Source organism: Syngnathus scovelli, chromosome 15 (assembly GCF_024217435.2).
Source record: "Syngnathus scovelli strain Florida chromosome 15, RoL_Ssco_1.2, whole genome shotgun sequence".
NCBI lineage: Eukaryota > Metazoa > Chordata > Actinopteri > Syngnathiformes > Syngnathidae > Syngnathus > Syngnathus scovelli.
The window spans coordinates 13,289,854-13,313,165 of record NC_090861.1 but is presented as its reverse complement, the minus strand read 5'-3'; positions in this window follow the sequence as shown (position 1 = coordinate 13,313,165).

The following is a 23,312-nucleotide window of genomic DNA, read 5'->3' as shown; positions in this document are numbered from 1 at the left end:
GTTGACGAGAAGCAAACCAACTGTGAAGCAGATCAGGGCCTGGCCAGAGGGCTCCACAGCAGCTCTACAGGACTGTTTTGAACGCACAGACTGGTCTGTCTTCAGGGAGGCGGCCACCACCAACCAGGACGTCAACCTCACCGAATAGACTCTGTAACTGGATACATAACGAAGTGCATGGAAGATGTAACCGTCACCAAAGACATTACAGTGAGAGCAAATGAAAAACCCTGGTTCACCAGGGAGGTACGTGAGCTCCTGAGGGCACGCAATGCTGCTTTCAAGTCTGGGGACAAGGAGGCCCTCAAGACTGCTAGGGCCAACTTGCACCGGGGTGTGAGAGTAGCCAAGCGTGCATATGGTCAAAAAATCAACTCACACTTCACAGACACAAAAAACCCAAGACGCCTGTGGCAAGGCATCCAGTCAGTCACAGACTACAAACCATCCCCCCCACCGTGTGAGGACAACATAGACTTCCTCAACTCTCTCAACACCTTCTTCAGCCGGTTTGAAGAAAACAACACCACAACACCCACAAAAACCCCAGTACACCCAGACAGCACAACACTTCAACTGGACCCAGCGGACGTGAAGAGGACCCTACTCAAGGTGAACCCCAGGAAAGCTGCAGATCCAGACAACATACCCGGGCGCGTGCTCAGAGACTGTGCAGACTCACTCACTGACGTCCTCACAGACATCTACAACACCTCTCTGAACCAAGCCATCATACCAGCAATTTTCAAAGCTACCACCATCGTACCACTACCCAAGAAGTCACCAGCATCATCACTGAATGACTACAGACCCATAGCACTCACTTCCATCATGATGAAGTGCTTTGAGAGACTGGTGAAGGCCCACTTAACATCCACCCTCCCCACTACTCTGGACCCATACCAATTTGCCTACCGCCCCAAGCGCTCCACTGATGACGCCATAGCAACAGCACTCCACCTCTGCCTGGCTCATCTGGAGAACAAAAACAGTCACGCGCGGATGCTGTTCATTGACTTCAGCTCTGCGTTCAACACAGTCATCCCCCAACATCTGGTGAATAAGCTGAGTACAATAGGCGTCAGCACTTCACTGTGCAACTGGCTGCTGGACTTTCTAACGAACAGACCGCAGACAGTCAGAGTCGGAAACAACTCCTCAGCGACCACCGTCATAAACACTGGGGTGCCGCAAGGATGTGTGCTATCCCCCCTGCTGTTCACGCTGATGACCCACGACTGCTCTGCCAGATTTGAAACGAATCACATCATCAAATTTGCAGATGACACAACAGTGGTGGGCCTCATCAAAGACAACGATGACTCAGCATACAGAGAGGAGGTACAGCAACTCATCACCTGGTGTGATAGGAACAATCTGCTTCTCAACGTAAACAAAACGAAAGAAATCACTGTGGACTTCAGAAAGAAACAACCAACACACATCCCACTCATCATCAACGGCAGTGCAGTAGAGTCTGTGAAAAGCACAAAGTTCCTGGGAGTGCACATCACTGATGACCTCTCATGGACTACCAACATCACTGCGCTGGTCAAGAAGGCACAGACACGACTCCGCTTCCTGAGAAGGATGAGAAGAGCCGACCTCCCCACCTCTGCTCTCACCACCTTCTACAGAGGTGCTATTGAGAGCATCCTGACCAGCAGCGTCTCTCTTTGGCATGGCAGCTGCCTAGCTGCAGACAAAAAGGCGGTGCAGAGGGTGGTGAGGACAGCAGAAAAGATCATCAGGTCACCCCTTCCAGCCATTCAGGAACTGTACACTTCACACTGTACCAAGAGGGCAATGAACATCATCAAAGACACTACTCATCCTGCACACAGACTGTTCTCCCTTCTACCATCAGGGAAGCGGTACCGCAACCTGCGGTCCCGCACAAGCAGACTGAGTAACAGCTTCTTTCCTCAAGCCATCAGACTCATGAACACACTGAGGAAAACCACTTGAACATTCCAAAGTCACCATGCCACTTGGCACTTTACTCTTGCACCTTATATACAGTTATACACTTTTTCACTTTACTTCTATGACCACTGATTGTACTTCTGCTGCTGTGTATGTATGTGTGTGTGTGTGTGGGTCTGTATTGTCAATACTCTTATTACACACCGTGTGTGTGTGTGTGCGTGTGTGTGAATGTGTGAGAGAGTATTTTATTGTATAGTACTGCACATGTTTATCAGCATGTTAGTGTTTGAATGACTGCAATGTGTAAGTGTGCATTGTCTATGTTTATGTTGTGAATGAATATGTCAGAGAAAGAAATTGTAAATTCAGTATGAGTAAGTTAGCTGTGTGTGTGTGTGTGTGTGTTGTGTGTATGTGTGTGTGAGAAAGAAAGAGATTTATGTCAATGTCTTATTTAAATGTTTTTAGTTAAACTGCACATTGGAGACTGGTCAAACGCAATTTCAAACTTCTGTGGTAACCCTGTTACATAGGATTTTTGACAATAAAGTAAACTTGAACTTGAACTTGAACTCATGCACTCACGCATACTTGGAATACGTTGGACGCTGCTGCTGCTGCTGCTGCTGCTGCTGCTGCTGCTGCTGCTGCTGCTGCTGCTGCTGCTGCTGCTGCTGCTGCTGCTGCTGCTGCTGCTGCTGCTGCTGCTGCTGGTGCTGGCCACCGCGGGCCGATGCGAGGCTGATGTAACGATACTGGTCTGCGGTGAGCCCAAGAGTCTGGCCACTATGGCCGCTTTGTCAACGGCTCTGCCCCTGTCCATGATCACAATATCCGGATCGCTGCACATAAACTGGAGTTGAGTAGTGTTGTATTTTACCAGGACGCGATCCACAGCCTCATCGTGGAGTGGGTGACTCATGGTGCAGTCGTTTTCATTAGGCTGAACTGTCTCTTGGAGCGTGCGTTCGGCCGGGTGAAACAACATCTCACACGACGCGTGCTTAGTCAGGGGCATGCCTCGCTCATTCAGGTAAGGGATGCCCTTTTCCGTGCACATGTTCTGCAATTGCCCCAGACTGTGAGTCCTTACGGCATTGTCTATGCTCACCCGTTGTCGCGGTACCCGATCCGTAAACAGCATGGCGCACATCTCGGACTTTGTCATATCCCGACCGTTAATAGTGGTCTCCAATCCTTTTCTTCGGGCATACTCTGCTATGTTGTGCCGCGTATTCCGCATGCACGTGGTGTATGTCGTATAGAGGTTGGATCGGTTCCTCTTGGGTGTTGCCATGGTAGTGCCTATACGATGTACCGAGGCCTTTGTACATCACACATGCGCACTGTCGATTGGGGAGATTCAACTTGCACAGGCGATGCCCCGAGGCCTTTGTACATCGCATATGCGCACTGTCGATTGGGGAGACTAAACTTGTACAGGCGATGCCCCGAGGCCTTTGTACATCTCGTATGCGCACTGTCGATCGGGGAGATTCGAATACAGTCTCTCGTCATGAGCAAAACACCGGTGTGTTTGTGGTGCTGTACGCGGACAGCGACACAAACAGTGTCCACTTGATGTCCGGGCCCCAACCGTCGATGGGCGACAGCTGCACTGCAATGTCCTTCGGAGGGGTGTGACAGACGACATAGTGCTCCGGATCCACAGGCTTGTAAGTGCCCGGAGCAGAGTCTTGCACGGCCACAAAGCTGTACGTGACACCGTGGGCTGCGCGAACTGTGTTATGCAGCATAGTGTGGGGCATCTTAATGTACACTAGACTGTTTGCGGGCGCCGGGTCCACCACCAGTCCCGTTTCGGGTACCGTGATGGTGGGAGAACTGCCCGTTAGCTTCTTGCACAGCTCTGCGTGGGTGTACGGGCGCCCGGTATCTTCATTTCTCACATCGATGTCACGTTCTTTGCACATGGCGACCACTTGTCTCATAGACATCGTTCTCATGCACTCACGCATACTTGGAATACGTTGGACGCTGCTGCTGCTGCTGCTGCTGCTGCTGCTGGCCACCGCGGGCCGATGCGAGGCTGATGTAACGGTACTGGTCTGCGGTGAGCCCGAGAGTCTGGCCACTATGGCCGCTTTGTCAACGGCTCTGCCCCTGTCCATGATCACAATATCCGGATCGCTGCACATAAACTGGAGTTGAGTAGTGTTGTATTTTACCAGGACGCGATCCACAGCCTCATCGTGGAGTGGGTGACTCATGGTGCAGTCGTTTTCATTAGGCTGAACTGTCTCTTGGAGCGTGCGTTCGGCCGGGTGAAACAACATCTCACACAATGCGTGCTTAGTCAGGGGCATGCCTCGCTCATTCAGGTAAGGGATGCCCTTTTCCGTGCACATGTTCTGCAATTGCCCCAGACTGTGAGTCCTAACGGCATTGTCTATGCTCACCCGTTGTTGCGGTACCCGATCCGTAAACAGCATGGCGCACATCTCGGACTTTGTCATATCCCGACCGTTAATAGTGGTCTCCAATCCTTTTCTTCGGGCATACTCCGCTATGTCGTGCCGCGTATTCCGCATGCACGTGGTGTATGTCGTATAGAGGTTGGATCGGTTCCTCTTGGGTGTTGCCATGGTAGTGCCTATACGATGTACCGAGGCCTTTGTACATCACACATGCGCACTGTCGATTGGGGAGATTCAACTTGTACAGGCGATGCCCCGAGGCCTTTGTACATCGCATATGCGCACTGTCGATTGGGGAGATTCAACTTGTACAGGCGATGCCCCGAGGCCTTTGTACATCTCGTATGCGCACTGTCGATCGGGGAGATTCGAATACAGTCTCTCGTCATGAGCTAAACACCGGTGTGTTTGTGGTGCTGTACGCGGACAGCGACACAAACAGTGTCCACTTGATGTCCGGGCCCCAACCGTCGATGGGCGACAGCTGCACTGCAATGTCCTTCGGAGGGGTGTAACAGACGACATAGTGCTCCGGATCCACAGGCTTGTAAGTGCCCGGAACAGAGTCTTGCACGGCCACAAAGCTGTACGTGACACCGTGGGCTGCGTGAACTGTGTTATGCAGCATAGTGTGGGGCATCTTAATGTACACTAGACTGTTTGCGGGCGCCGGGTCCACCACCAGTCCCTTGAACACAATTGCGATGCAGCTGTGCCCCTGCATCATTTGTGGTAGGTGCATGGTTGCTCTGTCTGATGTGCCGACCAAAGCTAACAGCATGTTGTTTTCTTACTCACACCCTCTGCTTGAAAGAGTGTCCACAGTCAAAATTGGCCTCCATGAGGTTGTTAGCTATCATCCACCGTTTGATGACCGCACACAGTTGCTCTCTGGACATGTCTAGGAAGTGCAGGAACCGTATGGCGTCTTCGCGGGTGGTTGTGACAAAGTTAGCCATGAGGTTCAAAGGGCGCATGCTGCTGACCCACTTGGCGCACTGCCTCATCAGGCTCTCCGTAGTACGTGTGGAATCCGGCACGTGTGGCTTGAGCCGAGTCACCAGCAACTTGATGAGCACCCACTCTTCCATATCCACGCAACGCTGGCCCACCTTGAGCCTCCTCAAGTCCCCGGCCGGGCCCAAACTCACATCCCTGAGACAGAAGTCACCGCGCGCCGGGTTATACATGCCGTAGTAGCCCACCGGCGACGCCATAAACCGCCGCTTACGCTCGGCCCCGCGGTCGGCCGGATCACTGCCCCACTGCAGCATGTGTGTGGCGTTGCTGCGCTGTAGAATCAGGTTGGCGTCGTACAGCCACACCTGGTACGTGTCGCGGTCCCAGAAGCCCTCATAAAGGTCCAGCACCCCAGCCTGGTGATCGCTCAAGGTAGCACCCTCGGCATACATCTGGATAAGACGCTTCAATACCTTCAGCTGCACAGGACGCGGCATGCGCACCATCTCCGTGGCTTCCCGGTGACCCGACAGGATGTCATTCAGTAGCGCTGGCGCGGCCCTAGTATCTCGCCGGGTGCATATGGCGGCCACGCTCAGGTAATGTTCTTTGGCACACACCAAGTTGTTAGAGTAATACTCGTCGTCCACCAGCTTGCCCGTGGCGTGGGGATCCGTGGTTACCAGCATGCTGTTCCCGATATCCGAGGGGACCACGTAGGCAACGTGGTCCGAAAAATTGCGCACGGGCACTCGGTGCGCCCACATGTACCAGAGCTCGGGTACCACGTCGACGCCCCACCCCACCAGGTTGGAGCCCATAAGCGCTTTGGCCTTCACCTTGGCCGACGGTGCTACGTACTGGCGGCGCTGTACCACCGGCCACTCGCCCCTGCACGTGTACTCACAGTCGGTATACTGGCACTTGCGGGAGCCGTCCACCTGGCGGCGATTGCGGGCCTTCATAAATACACAGCGGCCACCTTGAACAGGTACTCCACATGTTTGATCTCCACGTCTTTGTCCATGGCCGTGCGCAGCATGTCCAGGTCCAGAGACTCATCGTCTGTGCGGCCCACGGCCACCACCATGTGCACGTGGACCACAAGCCGTGCCTCACCCAGTATCAGGCGTGTGTAATCATGGGACCGGGCGCGCACGGCCCGGTAGATGGCCTGGAAGGTTTCGGTAAAGTTCCAGTGGGGTGTGAGTATGAACAGGTCCGTGACATCGCGCATGGTGAAGCCCTCGGCCACGGCCCGGCTGCCCAGCACCAGCGCTACGTCAGAGCCGTCCACGTTACGCTCGTGGTTGAACCGATCTAGCATCTTCTGGGCGCGCGCCGAGTCGGCGCCCGTTAGCACCATGAAGCGCGTGGGCCGTTTGACGCCACCGTACGTGGCGCCTGTCACCATAGTCCAACCGCCGTTCCGCAGCAACTGAGAAAACAGCGCCACGCCCGTGCCGCGCACCACGTCACAGTACACAAAGCTCTTCCTAGCAACCCCCAGTTGCGACATCACATAGTCGAACTTGACGCTGTAGTTGGCCAGGTTGCCCTGGGTGGGCAGGGCCGCCAGTGACGCTTTGCGCGTGCTGGTGAAGATGGTGTTGGTGCGCTGGTCTTCGGCCACCGCGCTCAGGTATACGCCCCGCTGGTACGCCGACATCTTCAGCTTGACCACCTTGAAGGGCAGACCGTCTATACGTCGGCCGCGGTAGCGCACCCTGACGCCGCTGCTCTTGCCTAGCACATATGACACACGCCCCTTGGCCGTCCTCATAAAGTCCTTCTCTGCACCCCGGACAAAGTTGCCCGCGCCCGTAAAGAATCGCGACTTGTCCACGGGCTCTGGCAAAATCAGGTTCATGACATCCACGATCTCGTCGGCGCGGTCCGCCATGGGCGTGCCCGACAGAGGCACCTTCTTGGCCCCACGCACCAACCTCATGAACATCAGCAGCGAGCGGTACGCCGCATTGTCCTCCCTCAGGTTGTGCACCTCGTCCACGATGATGAGGTACCGCTCGTACGTGGTGGCCAGTAGGCCCCGCGACACGCGGTTACACCACGCGGCGAAGCGGTCGTATGTGGTGAAGCGGAAGAACTGCTCCACAGACCGCCGCTCCCGACGCCACGAGCTGTTGCACTTATCGAGCAGCTCGGACCGGAAGTTGCGCATTAGGCCCTCGCCGCGCGTGATCACCAGCACCCCTCTGAGGTACTTGGCGGCGCACTGGGCTATGGCCACGGCTGTGCACGTCTTACCGGTGCCCATTTCGTGAAAGAGCAGCAGCTCGTTATAGGGCGTCTCGGGACTCAGGAAGCGCGCCAGGTACTCCTGCTGCACAAAGTCATCCTCGGGGTCCAGGCCGCCCTCTAGCCTAATGTCCCCATGGACCCCAAAGCGCCGCTCCTCGATATCCGGGTACAGCGACAGGAAAACCTCCATTTTGTTTTGATCATTCGCAGATGAGATCCCTGAACCGGCCAAAGTCCACCGGCTCCCGAATGCTGTCGTAGATGCGCAGTGCCGTGAAGTACGTGTTAGTTTGGGTCTTGTCGGAACGCACACGCAGCACACGCCACGCGCCGTCCGCAAAGGCGCACTCGACCACGCAGCCGGCCATGCCCGGGTCCCACGCCAACACCTGAGCAAAAGGCTCCGTGGCTGTGTGCAGGTACAGCCCCGCGCACTGGGCGTCGATGGGCACCAGCTTGAAGTCCACCGTGTTCTTTTCGGGAGGCTTGTACTTTACCACGGACACGTCACGCCCACCGTAGTAGGGCTCCTCGTTGGACTGGAACAGAAAGCCGTCGCAGTCGGACCGGTCGGCATACGCCTCGTAGAGTGCTTCAAACTCCGACAATGGCACAAACACTTTAACCGTGACACGCAGGGGCCCGTGGTGACAACGCGCCACCACACGTGCAGCCTCAAGCCCGCTGTCCAAAGTGTAGTCAGCCACGTGGGTACCGCACACATACACCGCATCAAAGATGTACAGGTCCTGGCCGCAGTGCTCACAATCTACCAGGGTGTCCGTCAGGTGCAGGCCGCAGGGCCTCTCAAACCGCTCCTCGGTCAGTTGCCATATGGTCGCGCAACGGTCCATGACGTACACGTGGTCACGCCCATCTATGTACAGCATATACCGGGTGCCGTCAGCCTTCCATGTGGCGCGCCCGTCAGCGCCCAGCCTCACCACCTCGGAATAATTATGTCTGCTCATCGATACGGGCATGAAACTGGTAACGGTAGCGATAGCCCACGGCTCCTGTGATGACGCGTGTTATCTCAGCGTCACGTCGTGCACGGCCCCTAGGCCCAGCTTGTGTGTGGACGTCTCACAGTGGGCCGGTACGCATGTCACAGGCAGCTCAGGCAGCCATGCCGGCAAGTCGGCCGCCACTAACAGTGTGCGGGCGTTGTACTTGATGCACAGGGTCTTAACATACTCCTCCCTGTAGATGACCGGAGGTCTGGCCTCTGCAAAGAGGCGGATGGCGTCATGCACCGACATCTTGCGGCACTCCACCAGGTAGCAGCACACCAGGTAACCAGTGCGATTGAAGCCGTATGTGCCTTGAGCGGCCTGACACAGGCCCAAGAAAGTGCGCTCCGCTCTGGGGCTGGGGCACTGGTTGTGTCCCTTGCAGCGTATCTTGTGATAGCACGAGCCCAGGGCTTTGCCATTGTAATAGCGTGTGGTGTTGGTTAGGTCTATCACGGCCCCATATGTGTAAGGCCTTGTAGTGGTTCGCGAGGGGAATGTGCTTGTCGTAGCGACTGTCAAGAAATGTTTTACCTGGGGTTATGAACCCGCAGATTGTGAAACCTTGGGCTGGACACTTGGCCCAGCCATGTGGAGGCAACATACCAGACATTGTTCATACCCTAGTAGTTACCACTTTTGTCTTGCACCTCTAAACACAACCCTTCAGACATCCAGTGTTGCATTTCGCTTAATCAAAATATGTGCCCAGACTCAAAGAGGGTGCACATCAGAAGTATCTTTATTTATTGTTCAAATCAGTAGCAAATGTTTCAGCAGTCATTCAAAGTATCGCGAAACAAGGACACATTCCTTTTCATGCGGCAGTCTTTCTCCATTATGTCGGTCATCCGGGCCCGCACATCGGACAAGTCAGCGAAAAAGTGGGTATCGGTCAGATTGTCGCAGAAAGCCGCGGCAGACGTTTTCAGGAGATTGTGTTTTGCCTGTAGCTCGGCAAGCTGGGCCTGGACCCGGCGAAGTTTGGTGGAGCTGTTGTCCGCCGTCCGATGCCGCTTCAGCTTGATACGAAGGCTCTCTTTGGTCAAATGCTCGTATGCCAACTCAACCTGAAGCTCGTCCCGCTGCTTGATGGCTGTTTCGGCCTCAGCGCAAGCCAGGGCATGTCGCCGCTCAAGAACCAGTTTCTCCGCACATACCTTGGCCATCTGGTTACCGGTGCCGTGCAACTGCAACATTAGCTGCTGTTTCCCCTTGTAGTGTTCGGCCTGCAGCCGTTGCTCCAGGTTACACAGGTCCCGACTGTGACGCAGCGCGCATCGCTCCTCGGTTTCACAGATGGCATCGGCTACCCGTCGCTCAGACTCGGCGAGGCACTCCTTCACCATGCGATCCGGATCATACACCTTCTGTACGTCCCCGAGGTACATTGTGGTCCGGCACACCGGACAACGGTAGTCGGTGTTGCAGATAGCAACGTCGGTTTCAATGCACTGCTGGCAAAATAGATGGCTGCACGGAGTAACAACAATAGATGTCATGGTCTCCAAACAAATGCTGCAGGGAAAAGGCGTAGACTCCATGGTGAAAGGAATGTTTCCCCTACCCATGTATTCACTCCACAACCAGCCGATTGGCAATATTCAAATATTGTTACCCCACAATTGGATGTTGATCAACATTCAATTGTTGTTGTGTTATTGTTTACCCTAACGCTCCAGACATTATTTACACCCCGAGTTAATATGTAGTGTTAATCGACATTTGTACTCGCACTCAAAGCAGACGTACATCAGAATCATTTTCCATGTTTATTGTTTAAAGCAGCAGCAGCAGCAAATGTTTCAGTAGTTATTCAAAGTATTGTGAAACAAGGCATGTGCCTGTGCCGGCAGTAGGCTAACACCGCCATGATTAAGAGGAACACCTCGGCCGCTAACATGTAAGGGATCAGGTACTGTAGGGACCTACTTTCCGGGGGGTCCTTACATGTGATGACAGAACGATCCACCTCTTCCTCTTGGTTACGCTGCCCCACGGGTGTAGTGCGACTGACTGGAGGGTCCTTACATGGGATGACAAAAAGGTCCACCTCTTCATCTTGGCCACGATGCCCCACAGGTGCAGTGCGACTGCATGTGTAAGTCCCGTTGTCAGAGCATGTTATGGGATCCCGGAAAAGCAGGCTGTCATCCTCACGTAGTGCAGTAGTGTTGGCCCATCTACCGTAGCAATTCACTCTGCCGGAGCCGCAACGCTTCAGAATAACGGCGGCCCCGTTATGCAGCCCTCTGTACCAGGTTAAGAACAAGTACTTGACATTAGCCACCTTGTCCGCCATGCATGGTATCATCACATTACGTGTGCCCTGCAGGACATGGACCGCGGGGAGAGCACTTGTTCCTGAGAGGATAGTCAGAAATAACACAACCACCTTCATTGTAGCTAGGGTGTTTTATTCCCAAAACAGTCAGTACATTCATGTTATTCAAATAATCAGAGAGAGTATATAGCTGCCCACGCCACACACCAATCCCACGACAAACATACGGGATATTGCAGTCACAGATATAACCGGTCTGCAACTAACGAGAGAGAGTATACAGACACCGCCCACACCAGACACCAATCCCGCGACAAAGACTCGGGCTACCGTGGTCATAGACATGGGTGGTCTACGACCACGCTCCAACTGTGTCCAGTCCAGGTCCGCTGGTAGCTTGTCCACGAGCATGGTTATTATATCAGGGCAACATTCAGGTTGCGCAGACAGACACTGCACATATATCTCCACACTGGCGTAAACCAAAGCCACCACACGTCCTATGTTGGGATCATCGGCCAGCACAAAGTCGATGATGCTGGCTACGACACTGACGTTGCCTGTGTTGAACACTCACTACCCCAGAGAACATGTGTGTCCCGTTGAGCATTTTGGCCACCTCTTCGCAGCTGTGTATCAGAGCGGCCTTAAGTGTAGGGCTGACTAGCGACGGTCTGTAGTCCTCCCGAGTCACCCCGTGGATAAGAGGCGCCAGGCCACGGGTCCTGAGCACATGATCCGCATAGCCATACACTACATCCTTTGTGACAGACATTTTACCTGTAGTCCTACGGTACACCGGTAGTATATATTCATATTTTATTTCAAGCAACATTATGTGGGATAGCTTTCTTGTATCGGTGTATGGCCACCCCACTGTATATCGCCAATACAATAACGGTAGACGTTTCAATAGATACAATATATGGCAGTGGCCCAGGACATGGTCTTGATGTGTGCACACCATATGGTGTGCACACAGACTATGCATAGTGTTCATCACGCCCATACCATATAATAACAGTGTTATGGCCACACCATGGGCAGAATGTCGTCTCTGTGACCGCATATCGGGCATGGGTATCATGTTGTGACTAAGCCTGACAATATAGGTGTAATGACTGTCCTGCTAGTCACACCATGGGCATATTGTATACATCGGTCGCATTATGGATGGGCATACTAGTCGTTCAATAGCTGGGTGTACTCAGGATGTTTGACCACGTGCTCCTGCAGCTCTCTTAGATACTGCCTCATGACAATTTGCTTCAAACTGTTTTCAAAGATCTCGGCTAGCAGTGACTCGGACCGCACCACAGAAAATTACTCAGGACCCGGTCTGACGCCCAGCCCGGCCATAACGTGCAGACACTTCTTGATCTCGTGCTGTGTCTCTGACACGTATGAGAGATAGAGCGAATAGTCCCACGGTAAGGTCCTGACCTCGTGCACGACGTTGGGCAGGTGGGGAGCCCGGGCGTAAAGGGTGGCCAAGATGTCAGACAATCCCTCAAAGTCGTTAGCCCTAAAGTGCGCCTCTAGGTCCTGATCCCGGGCAGGCATGGGCACCCTGAGCGTGTTCACCCTGTACGACAAGTACGTGAGCAGGTACGCCAGATCCACAGCCAGCGATCCTGGTGGCTTATAGTCCGCTGCCATGATTACGTACCACAGGCAGCTTACGCAATTATAGGTGGTGTACAAGCCATCCGTTACGTTGAACCGGGCCACTAGGTTAGCCATGGCCGTAACCATGGATTCCGTGTTCCAGTAGGTCTGCGGGATGTACACCTGGAGCACCTCTAAGGGTACCCAACCAGTGTTTACAAAGTCAGCCATGGACATACTGTCGTAGCTCAAGACAGTGTTCAGTGTCTCCAGACTGTAGTTACCGAGCACGGCGTGGTAGTCCGGTGACCACGACATGATAATGTAATGTAGCAGGTACTGGTTGTCCACTTGGGTGGTTGTCACGTCGTAGTGTCTCGCAAACGCCACTACGGCCAGGCTCATGCCAGCGTGAATCAGAAACATCATGTCCTCTGCGCTGATAAGAGGCATTTCGTGGGATGCCACGTGCACCAGGGCGTGTTCAGGCCACGTGTTAACCATGTGCCGCGACAGGGTGCTGGCGCCCACTTGTGCACCCGTGTCCATGTGCATTAGGAAAAAGTTTACCACCTCAGGATCGTAGCCCCTGGGCGCCAGGGCGAGGTTGGCCAGGGTCATGCCGTTTCCCGTTACCATGTACCAGTCGAACGGCGCCATGTGCGTGAGGGCCTCTAACATGTTGGCTTGTGCTGCGGCCTGCACCACGTTGAATCCGTGAGGGTCAAACGTGGTACTGAGCGATGACGTATCGAGTATGCCGTGCTGCACGCAGTATTGGAACGTGTCGGGTTTAGTCCTCAACAGGGTAAATACGTCCCCGGGCACAGCGCCCATTTCGATGGCCCTAACGGCTGCCATGTCGTCTGGCAGAAGAGGCAGCAGTAGTTGCAGACACTCAACGGTGCTCATACCGTGCTGTGCGCACAGCTGCGGCACCAGGTCCTCGGCCAGGCCGGACATCAGGCTGTCGTAGACCTCCTCTATGTCTATCATCACTTTTAAGAACCACAAAGGTATTTGAATTCCCCCACAGCGAACCTAGATGTGTGAACACACTGAACATGGGGGTGGAAAAGAGCTAGACGTGGTTGTAGAATTATCCGGGTACATGGGTACCAATAGGAAAAGTGTAACAATGAATAGCGGAACTATACTGCAGTGTGTTGTTTTGTGGTCAGTGGCCTGTGGAGTGCAGCCATCGGAGGGAGCCAATATGGGACAAACAAAGGTGGATTATGGCATGGACGCTTTCTGCAAGTGCGAGCTGGACGAGAATGCGGCGATGTCGAATGTGGTGCAGGTGTCATGGCAAAAGCGTATGTGGAAGGAATCATATGTTAATATAGGGTCATACAGCCGGGACCATGGACAGCACATCAACGAGCCTTACCAAGGCAAGGCGATCCTCAGCGACACGTCCCTCAACTCAACATCTCTAACCCTACAAAACGTCACATGGACAGATGCAGGTTGTTATACCTGCATCTTTAACATGTTTCCGATGGCCTCCAAACGCAAAGAGACCTGCTGCATCAATGTGGAAGGTAAGACTAACGCTCTAATGACCTGTGCAGTTTGTTAATGGCTGTTGCATCCCGTAGGAATCTCTGACGTGGACGCAATGACATATCAACCAGCCAGCGGGCCCAATGAAACCACAACGGTTGTGTTCAGCTGCTCCGCCACCGGGAAACCGGCACCCGCCATCACCATGTTATTATACAAGGCCACTTTGCTAAACAGGAGTATGTCCACCACAGTATATAACAAGGACAGCACTGTCAGCATAGCTAAGAATGTCACCATACTGGTGGAGAGGGGAAAACACAACTATGTAGGGTGTGCGGCGCGAAGCAGCAATCAAAGGAGGACAGTGAGGGTCCCCATCCCCTGGGATGTCAGCAACCAAGAGGAGGAAGACACAGGTATGTACACATTACAGTCACGACGTTTCATTGAAATGGTAATTAAACATTCCACTTTCTTAGTACAGGCATGTCTGCCCATTACACTAAAGTCAAGATATAAGTATGGGTTAAACCAACCCTCTAAATACAGGTTGCCCGGAACAAGAGCCATTTCTATTATAATCATAGCGTGACTGAGCCTTGACGGTATGGTTGTGGTTACTGTCAGCCTAGTCACACTATGGGCATATTATGAACATCAACACAATGGGCATAATGTTATGGCTCACACTGACTTATGAATGCCTGAGTCTGGGTTGTTATGTTTAATTGTAAACATATTACATCTCATGTGTCGATTTGAAGTAGCCTGTGCTGTGTTTGGTAGATGCTTTTCTTTTTTTCCAGGGTAAGGACCGCCCAATACAGGAGTCATTCCTATTGTGATCATTGTGTGACTAGACCATAATAGTATGGTTGTAGTAGCTACTCTGCCTAGTCACACCATGGGCATAGTACGGGCATCCGACTTAGTATAGGCTTCATATCACATCTCATGTTTGAATTTATAGTACACAATGCAGTGTTTGGTAGATGAGTAAACGTTATTGTTCTTCTTCTTCAAAGCAGGAGGAACACCACCCAGAACAGGAAACATTCCTATTGCGATCGTCGTGCTTGGTGTAATGGTCTTTATAGTCTAGGGGTCTGCATACCTATGTCTGAATGTGTTTCTGGCATCGGTGTGAGGCAACAGGTGGTTCAAGAGAGGGGCCCACATCGTGCCCACTATCAACAGCCAGTTATTACTAAGGGCACAGCTGATGAATGGTGATTTAATGTACATGTGTGACAATAACAATAAAGATCTGTATTGTCTTGGGACATAGCCATTGCATCTATCGAAACACCATACTACGGGTATTGCATACATTGGGACATGACAGCCGTCTGTTATATCCATATCCGTGGTGTATGTGGAGACCCGTTTTAGGCCACCAGTTGCATCACGCCAGTGGGCTTAGTTCTGTCATGTATCATTGACACGTATAGGGTTATGTTCCCGCCGAGCATGGTCACGGTGCCATCCCTGTTGGACGTGAGGACAAATTGTATGTTGTAGCTGGCAGGTAGGTCCTGGTTCACTCTGAGGATGTGGAAGCCGTTAAATATGCACACGGGCCCCAAGGTGACGACCGGGGAGAGCAACGTGTTTCTCGACAGGCCATTCTCCAGAGCCATGATAACCAGCTTGTGTTCATTAGCCACATCAGACGTCTTCACAACGAGCATGTACGACACCAAGACCTGGTCCGTGGTGTACATGGGGCCCATCGCAACTGTGCTATGCTCGCCCTCAAGCAGCACCGTGGTAAACATGTTATTGTCTATGGATAGTGTGTCATTGGTGAACGCGGGCGCAAACGTGTGCATGCGCCACTGACTGATCATGATGTTTTATATACCCCAAAGTCAATATGCCGTTTGCCCACCGATGTGGCCACTTCAGGCCTAAGGGCTCCCACAGCTAGGTTGCGTAGTGTGAGCATGTGCTGATACGCCTGCCCCATGCGCCCCTTGTACATGATGGACGGGGTTACATCCGACATCTGTGACACGCCCTGCCGCGGAGTGAAGTGGTAGATAAAGTTTACGACAAAGTCCTCGTTCACGTCTGACAAGGTCGACACCAGCCAGTCCAGGGGAAAGCGCCCGTTCACGGGGCTCACCATGTTCAAGTTGTACTTGCGGACCACTGCCTTGAGGAGCTCCATGTTAGAGATTTGCTCACTCCAACTTATTTTGCAAGAACGAAACAGAAGACAAGCAAGTTCTTTTAGACACCTGCAGGTGGAGAGTCCATTCGTCGCTGTCTGAACAGCGATTATCGAATGAAGTCTAAAAGTCTCCTCCCTGCAAGGGCATATTTATTAGGAGGAACAGAGTGGGGGTGGGAGTGGACAGGTTTGGTGAACCCCCGGCCTCTGATAAGATCAGAGCAGGGGGTGTTTTACACTATTGTGGGAAACAGACTCTGCATTGTGAGGGCCAGACGTGATTGATTTAATTATTACATTGTGAGGGCCAGACGTGATTGATTTAATCATTACATTGTGAGGGCAAGACAGGGTTGATTTAATCATTACAGTCTACATTCCAACATAATCATAGGATCAAACTAACCTGAAAACCCTAACATCTGCCACCCCAAACAACAACGATAAGCAAGAAGAAAAAAAAAAAACATATATACGTATAATGAAGAAAGTAGAATGGTAAAAATAAAAACAACAAACAATGATAGCAACACTTTCCAGTGAAGATGAGGCATTACCTCAACACCCCAGATCAAACTTATTGTGTAAGCGAAAAACCTGCTGGCCAGATGTTATTAGCAGGAAAATTCTTACACGGCCCCGTTGCCACAGGCGGCCAGAATGCTATGAATAACAAAAAATAAAAAGAAAAACACAGAAACAGTACATCTGAGGGAAGAGCGCAAGGACAACTTTGTCTCCGACGGACCATACTTTATGGTCATCTGGAACGTTCGCACCCCAGACAGGGTCATGAGGGTCAAAGGTTGCAACTGCTCTGCGTCGAGTCCAGAAGAGTTGTGTGCTCCTGTCAGCTGATGATGTCATATCCTGTAGGTGTGGTCTGTCACCCACACTGGTGCACACACTCCTGTCCAGTTGGCGGGCAGCATCGGATAAACCACCTTGGATGTAACGTGTAATTCACTCCAGCTGGTCTCTCTGTGTAGGCCACTTGTGGTATTGTTCGTCCTTTAACAGTCACATTGAGATTTGCCCAGAAGTGTTCATCATAGGCACCGTGTTTCGCTTCAGTGACATTCATTGCTCTGGCCTCCAAGCGAACTTGCGTGGAGGAAGGCGGGAGTTTCGAACACACATAGCACGCCTCCTGTGTGTGAGCTCTCACAGTGAACCTGAGGGTTGTCCACCTGTGAGGGGGAGAGATCAGGCGGCAGTAAATTTGCATTGGACACATCTTTCAGTTTGAGCGTCCTGATTAGATAATCTGCCCAGGACTGCTCTTCATCTGTTGCTTGCAACTCTCGTAGTCAATTGTAGTGCCCATTTAACTGGCAAATAGGAGTTTTTTTTTTTTTTTTTTTTTGAAACAAGCGCTACAAAAAAAAAATGTTTGTTTTGTTTTGAAAATGTTTTGAATATGAATCAAATCCATATGTTGTATAAAGCTGACTGACCTGCCCCACTATCCCTCCTCTTGAGCCATGTGACGCGCACCATGGCTCAATATTGCAGCCCATTTGCATAGGTTCTTTGGTAGGGTAGGTCATTTATAGATGCCATTCTCTAATCTTGCCCCTGTTTTGACAACTAGCTTAGCAAGTAAATGGATGGCCTCCCCGAATGGGGAGCGACTCAGCTAGCAAATGATTAGACATTTTCACTTTGTTGTAGTTTCTTTAGTTACTTTTCAATCGTTTTCTCATTGTTTATCACAAGAATCTTAGAAATTTGAATACAAATCAAAACGTATGTTTTATTTTACTCAATTGTATGATTTAGAGAATCCATATGTAGTAAAGTTTTGTAGTACTACATATGATTTCATCATCATTTAGTTTGACTTTCTTTCCAAAACGCTTCTTAATTTCTCAGTTCACACATCTTCTACATGTGTTACTGGTTCTCCATTTTTTTTCTAGTTAATTATCAATCCAAAAGCTATGTGTTTCTTTCTAACATTCAACCTGCTCAAAATCACTCTTTCATCAAAGTCGCTCTACTAATTTTCTATAGTAGTCACCAACAACTTCAACCATTCAACCTGTAATTTCTTTTCATTCAGGCTATCATTCATCAATGTTCATTTGCATCTCACACGCAGTCTCCAAAAAGGAGTCTTTCTATCACATTGGTCCCAATTCATCCAAGCTCACCACACAACATTCATATATCATTTTCAACTCAGGTTTCCTGGTAGAACAATCCACCAATTCAAAAAAAACTTAACTAAAACAAACAATTGGCAAATTAATCTGAATTTTTTCTTTGTTTTTAAATTTGAAGAACTCAATCTCTCAGATTTAGCTTGCAATTAGAATTTTGCATAATCTTATAACACAACCAATCAATTATTCCTATTAAATGTAGCATTGCAAAATCTTAAATTCACAATTTAGCTTCTTCCAATTCCTGAAAGCATGTTCTGTCTTTTTTTTTTTTTTTTTTTTTTTTTTTTTTTTTTTTCGAATTTCTCATGTGGGCTCGACACTTTACATGCACTAGTGTGGATTAGTTTCTGCTTGCAAACAGATTTCTTTTTCCTCTCATTTTTATCTTTCAAAATCATTTCTGTTCTGCGGTGCAAATTGGATAGACCACAGTCTAGCAATTTTTTTTTTTATACTAAAACTTTAGCCAATGTTCATCATTTTAACATATACGCACACACATGCACAGCTCTCGCATGCAAAAGGTAGTTCCCAGCAACAATGATTCGTCACAGGCTGGCCATTTCCTGTGGTCGATCATGAGCTGGTCCCTCCCATGCACACGAGGACAGCACATTCTAATTTTATTTATTTATCTCCTAGAAGCAAGTTGCATTTCTTTACCACTTGATTTGCATATTTTAACTTCAGTGTAACACAATTTGAGCTCTAGTCATTTGTAATTTGGGCATACAAACAGCATTGTCATACTTCTTGGATGGACAGGACTTCTAATAATCTAAAAAAAATTCTAATAATCTGACAATGACATGTTTTGCTGTCATATGGGCATCTATTCTTTCTTTCTCTGTATGAGCATAAGCGGTCAAAGAGGAGGAAGCTTGTCATGCTAAAAATTTGGCTTTTTCTCTGCTCCTTCCTCCACCCTTTGATTGATATTGTTTTGCAAAACGACACTCTCGTGCGAAGTGTCCTCGTCTCCCACAGTTCCAACAGTTGTCAGAATCTCGTGGGGGTTTTGAATTATATGGCGGCCTGCGACCTTGTTGGCCTCTACCTCTCCCTCTGCCTAGCTGGGACCCTTGGAAGAAGACTGTTGTATCTTCATCTAGTTCATCATCATCATTATCTAGATGAAATACATCAGAACTTTTGCCTTTTTTGATCACTTTTCCAGCATGTCTGGCCCATTGCATAGTTGTTGTCACACTTGCAACATCCACTTCCACCAAATGTTTCCTCACCAAGTTGCCTATTTCAGGGCGGAAATTAGTGAGGAGCGCATTTTTGAGCTGTTGTTGATAAGCACCCTCAGCTGTATCATTGAATGGGATGCCACTATGCACCCTGAATTCTTTTTCAAATCTCAATTGAATGGCGGCCTCATCACTTTTCAACTTTCTATCTTTTGTCTTTTGGATTTGTTCTCTTCTTTCTTGTGAAGCTTTCAACCACATTTTAGCACAATCCAATTCACTCTTTTCTTTTCTTTTTCAGTCCTATCTTCCTAGCCACACTGTCCTCCAAAACTTCAACCACTATCTTCCACACTTCAACTTTCAACTTCCCTTCTACACCATACTTTTTCTTCCACTTTGGCATGTATTGCATACAATTAAGAAATCTACTTGCCATGAACTTCTCGTTTTAAAGAAGAGCAGAGCAAGAGATTTACCGTTCTTATTTCCCATCTTAATTTTAGTAGCTTAAGGTTTTACAATTTTTTTCAATTTTTTTTTTTTTTTTTCTTTGAGGATCCTCAATGCAGGTTTAAATTGACCTTTCAACAAATTACTAGCCTGTTTTATTGCCGTGGATCAACGCTAGAACTGCTTTTTAGTCAATTTATCCTACCAGTCACACACTCAATCACACTAACTCCAGCGCTTTTTTAGGCCTCATGGCTCGGACAAACCAAAGCCGTATCTCATAGCTCGGATAAACCAAAGCCGAATCTCATAGCTCGGACAAACCAAAGCCGAATCTCATAGCTCGGACAAACCAAAGCCGAATCTCATAGCTCGGACAAACCAAAGCCGAATCTCATAGCTCGGACAAACCAAAGCCGTATCTTTAGCGCTTTAACTTACTTGTCCCCTGGTTCGTTGCACCGCCGGATCCCGTCAATCCACCTCTGTCAGACGAAGGCAGACCTAAGATGCTGGCCCAGCGAAGAATTCTCTTCCCAGGACTTTCTTTTCCAGGTCCTCCAAATGGACGCTGGCTTGTCGACAATGCAGCACGTCCTCCTTCGCCGGTCAGATGGTGGGTATGAGGATCCCGGGTTTCGGCACCAAAATGTTAGAGATTTGCTCACTCCAACTTATTTTGCAAGAACGAAACAGAAGACAAGCAAGTTCTTTTAGACACCTGCAGGTGGAGAGTCCATTCGTCGCTGTCTGAACAGCGATTATCGAATGAAGTCTAAAAGTCTCCTCCCTGCAAGGGCATATTTATTAGGAGGAACAGAGTGGGGGTGGGAGTGGACAGGTTTGGTGAACCCCCGGCCTCTGATAAGATCAGAGCAGGGGGTGTTTTACACTATTGTGGGAAACAGACTCTGCATTGTGAGGGCCAGACGTGATTGATTTAATTATTACATTGTGAGGGCCAGACGTGATTGATTTAATCATTACATTGTGAGGGCAAGACAGGGTTGATTTAATCATTACAGTCTACATTCCAACATAATCATAGGATCAAACTAACCTGAAAACCCTAACACTCCATGTCCTGCAGACTCATGAGGGCCATAACCACGGCGCCACGCACACCCCCGGTCAATTCGACATCGCGTACCATAGTCAGGTAGCGTACCGCCGCTCTGTTACCCACGTCGGCCGCTAGCCAGATCAGGTCGACATCAATATCCATGCCATGCTCCTCCACCAAGGCCGTCAGCATGACCGCGTCGTCGGTTGCGACGGCTACACGGGCCAGCCTGTTGACATCATAGTCCATCAGCCTGATGAGATGTGAGGCCAGGGGCAACAGGTTCAGCGCCACCGCCAAGGCCACCGCGTCCAGACCTGTGGTCGGAGAAAAGCCCAGGTCGACTATGTCCAGGGTCGACACCACATGCACCGCGACAGGGTGCCCCACATGCTCCTTAGCCATGAGGGCCTGGAAGGCCTGGCTGGTCATGGACAGAGTGTGCTCGGTGGCCGCCTGAAAGATGGGCATGGCCACAAATTCCTTGTCCTCGGCCGTTAGCACATTGTCAAACACATCTACCATAAATGTGTGGTCCGCGCGGTCGACGTGATTGACGTCCGAGCCGGCCCGCAGCAAGACCCGTGCCATCTCCACATCACGCACGGCCGAGAACAGTGGCGTTCTGCCGGTGCGGTCTTCAGCCGTCACGTCAGCGCCGGCGGCCAATAGGGCGTGCACGGCCTGAACATCACGCGCGCAGTGCAGAGCCGTTTCACCGCTGGTGTTGATGGCATTCACTCTGATGTCTGCGGTCCTGAGAAGATGTTCCAACACGTCCCAGGACTCTTCGGCAGCCGAGAGCAGGGGCAGGTGATGCCCGTGCACATGTCCAGTGTTGGGATCAGCACCCATGTCTAACAGAGCTGCCACTGCTGCGGTATTGCCCGTGTCCACAGCCACCTGCAGGGGCGTTACACCATCGGGCCCAAACTCGTTCACCAGGTCAGTGTACGAACTGTCAGGCACACCACCCTCTTCAATGAGGTCAAGCAGTGAGTCCATCCTTTTTCTAACATTTATCAGGCTTTCTATGTACTGTTTCTCATCGCGGTCTCAGTACAACAGGGCGCTATAATCCATTATACAGCCAACATAAAATGCTGGCCATAGATTTGGTGTGGAACGGCACACCACAGCAGGCCCACTTGCACGCTATGCAGACGTACGATGAGTTTGTCCTAGAGACGGCGCGGCGGAACAACACCCACCCCCGTTTTATGGTTATGGAGGGGGTCCGCAACATGCAGGAGCTGCTGGTCAACAGGGGGTCGATAACAGTATATGACGCCCTGCCGTATGCGTGGCGGGTTAACGGCTTCGAACCGCTGCCGGACTTTACGCGCATACAGGCCGAGGATACGCGTCTCCTGCTGAAGGAACTACTCGTTGTAACTAACCAGATGTGGTTAGGCATGCCCAACAGGTTCTATGCCATCACGGTGCCCCAGGGCCTGGTGACTAACGTTGATGACGTGTTAAGGAGGACGGCAGAGATCACGGGCAGGCTCCAGCGGTTGCTGGACATAGCGCCGTGGGTGCCCGTGCCCGAGGCCGTTACCACGGTGCGCTACGGGGACACGGAAGAGCTGCACGTGCAGATGGGTGTGGAGCTAGTAACCCAGCTCCAGGACAAGCGCGTAACCAGACTGTTGGACCTGGCCACAGCGAGCCAACACACCCCTCACCTGCAGTGTAAAGACTTTTTCAAATCTATGCCGGGCTTTAGGCCCAGTGAACAATGGATCACCACGGCGGCCGACAAGTATCCCCCCGACATGCTGGTCAACAAGTACAACCCGGAGCGCGAGGGCCTACGCGGGCTGGCCAACCCGTACAACAGCTATTACGAGGCGGCCATACAGTACGATGGCACCAGGCTTGTGTCTAGCATAGACATACCTAAAGAGAGTCAGAGGCACGTGGACAAGGATGAGTGCATATGGAGGGCGTACGGCTGTCTGAGGGCTTACATGTCGGTTGACATGGCCAGCCCTACTGACCTGATTGCGCGCATCCCGGTGGAGCTCGGACAGCCAGCAGAGGTTAGCACGTTTGTGGACTTTGTGCTCAACGACCGTGTAACCAGGGCTACTTTTGCCGTGGACGAGTCCAACGTGCCTCACAGGGCTAGGCCTATCATCTATATGCACCTAGTGGGCTCGAGTCGGGTCATGAGCCTGTCTCTTATCTCGGGCGACCGGGCCGTGCTCAAGTTCAGGGTGCGGGACAATGCGATCATGATGT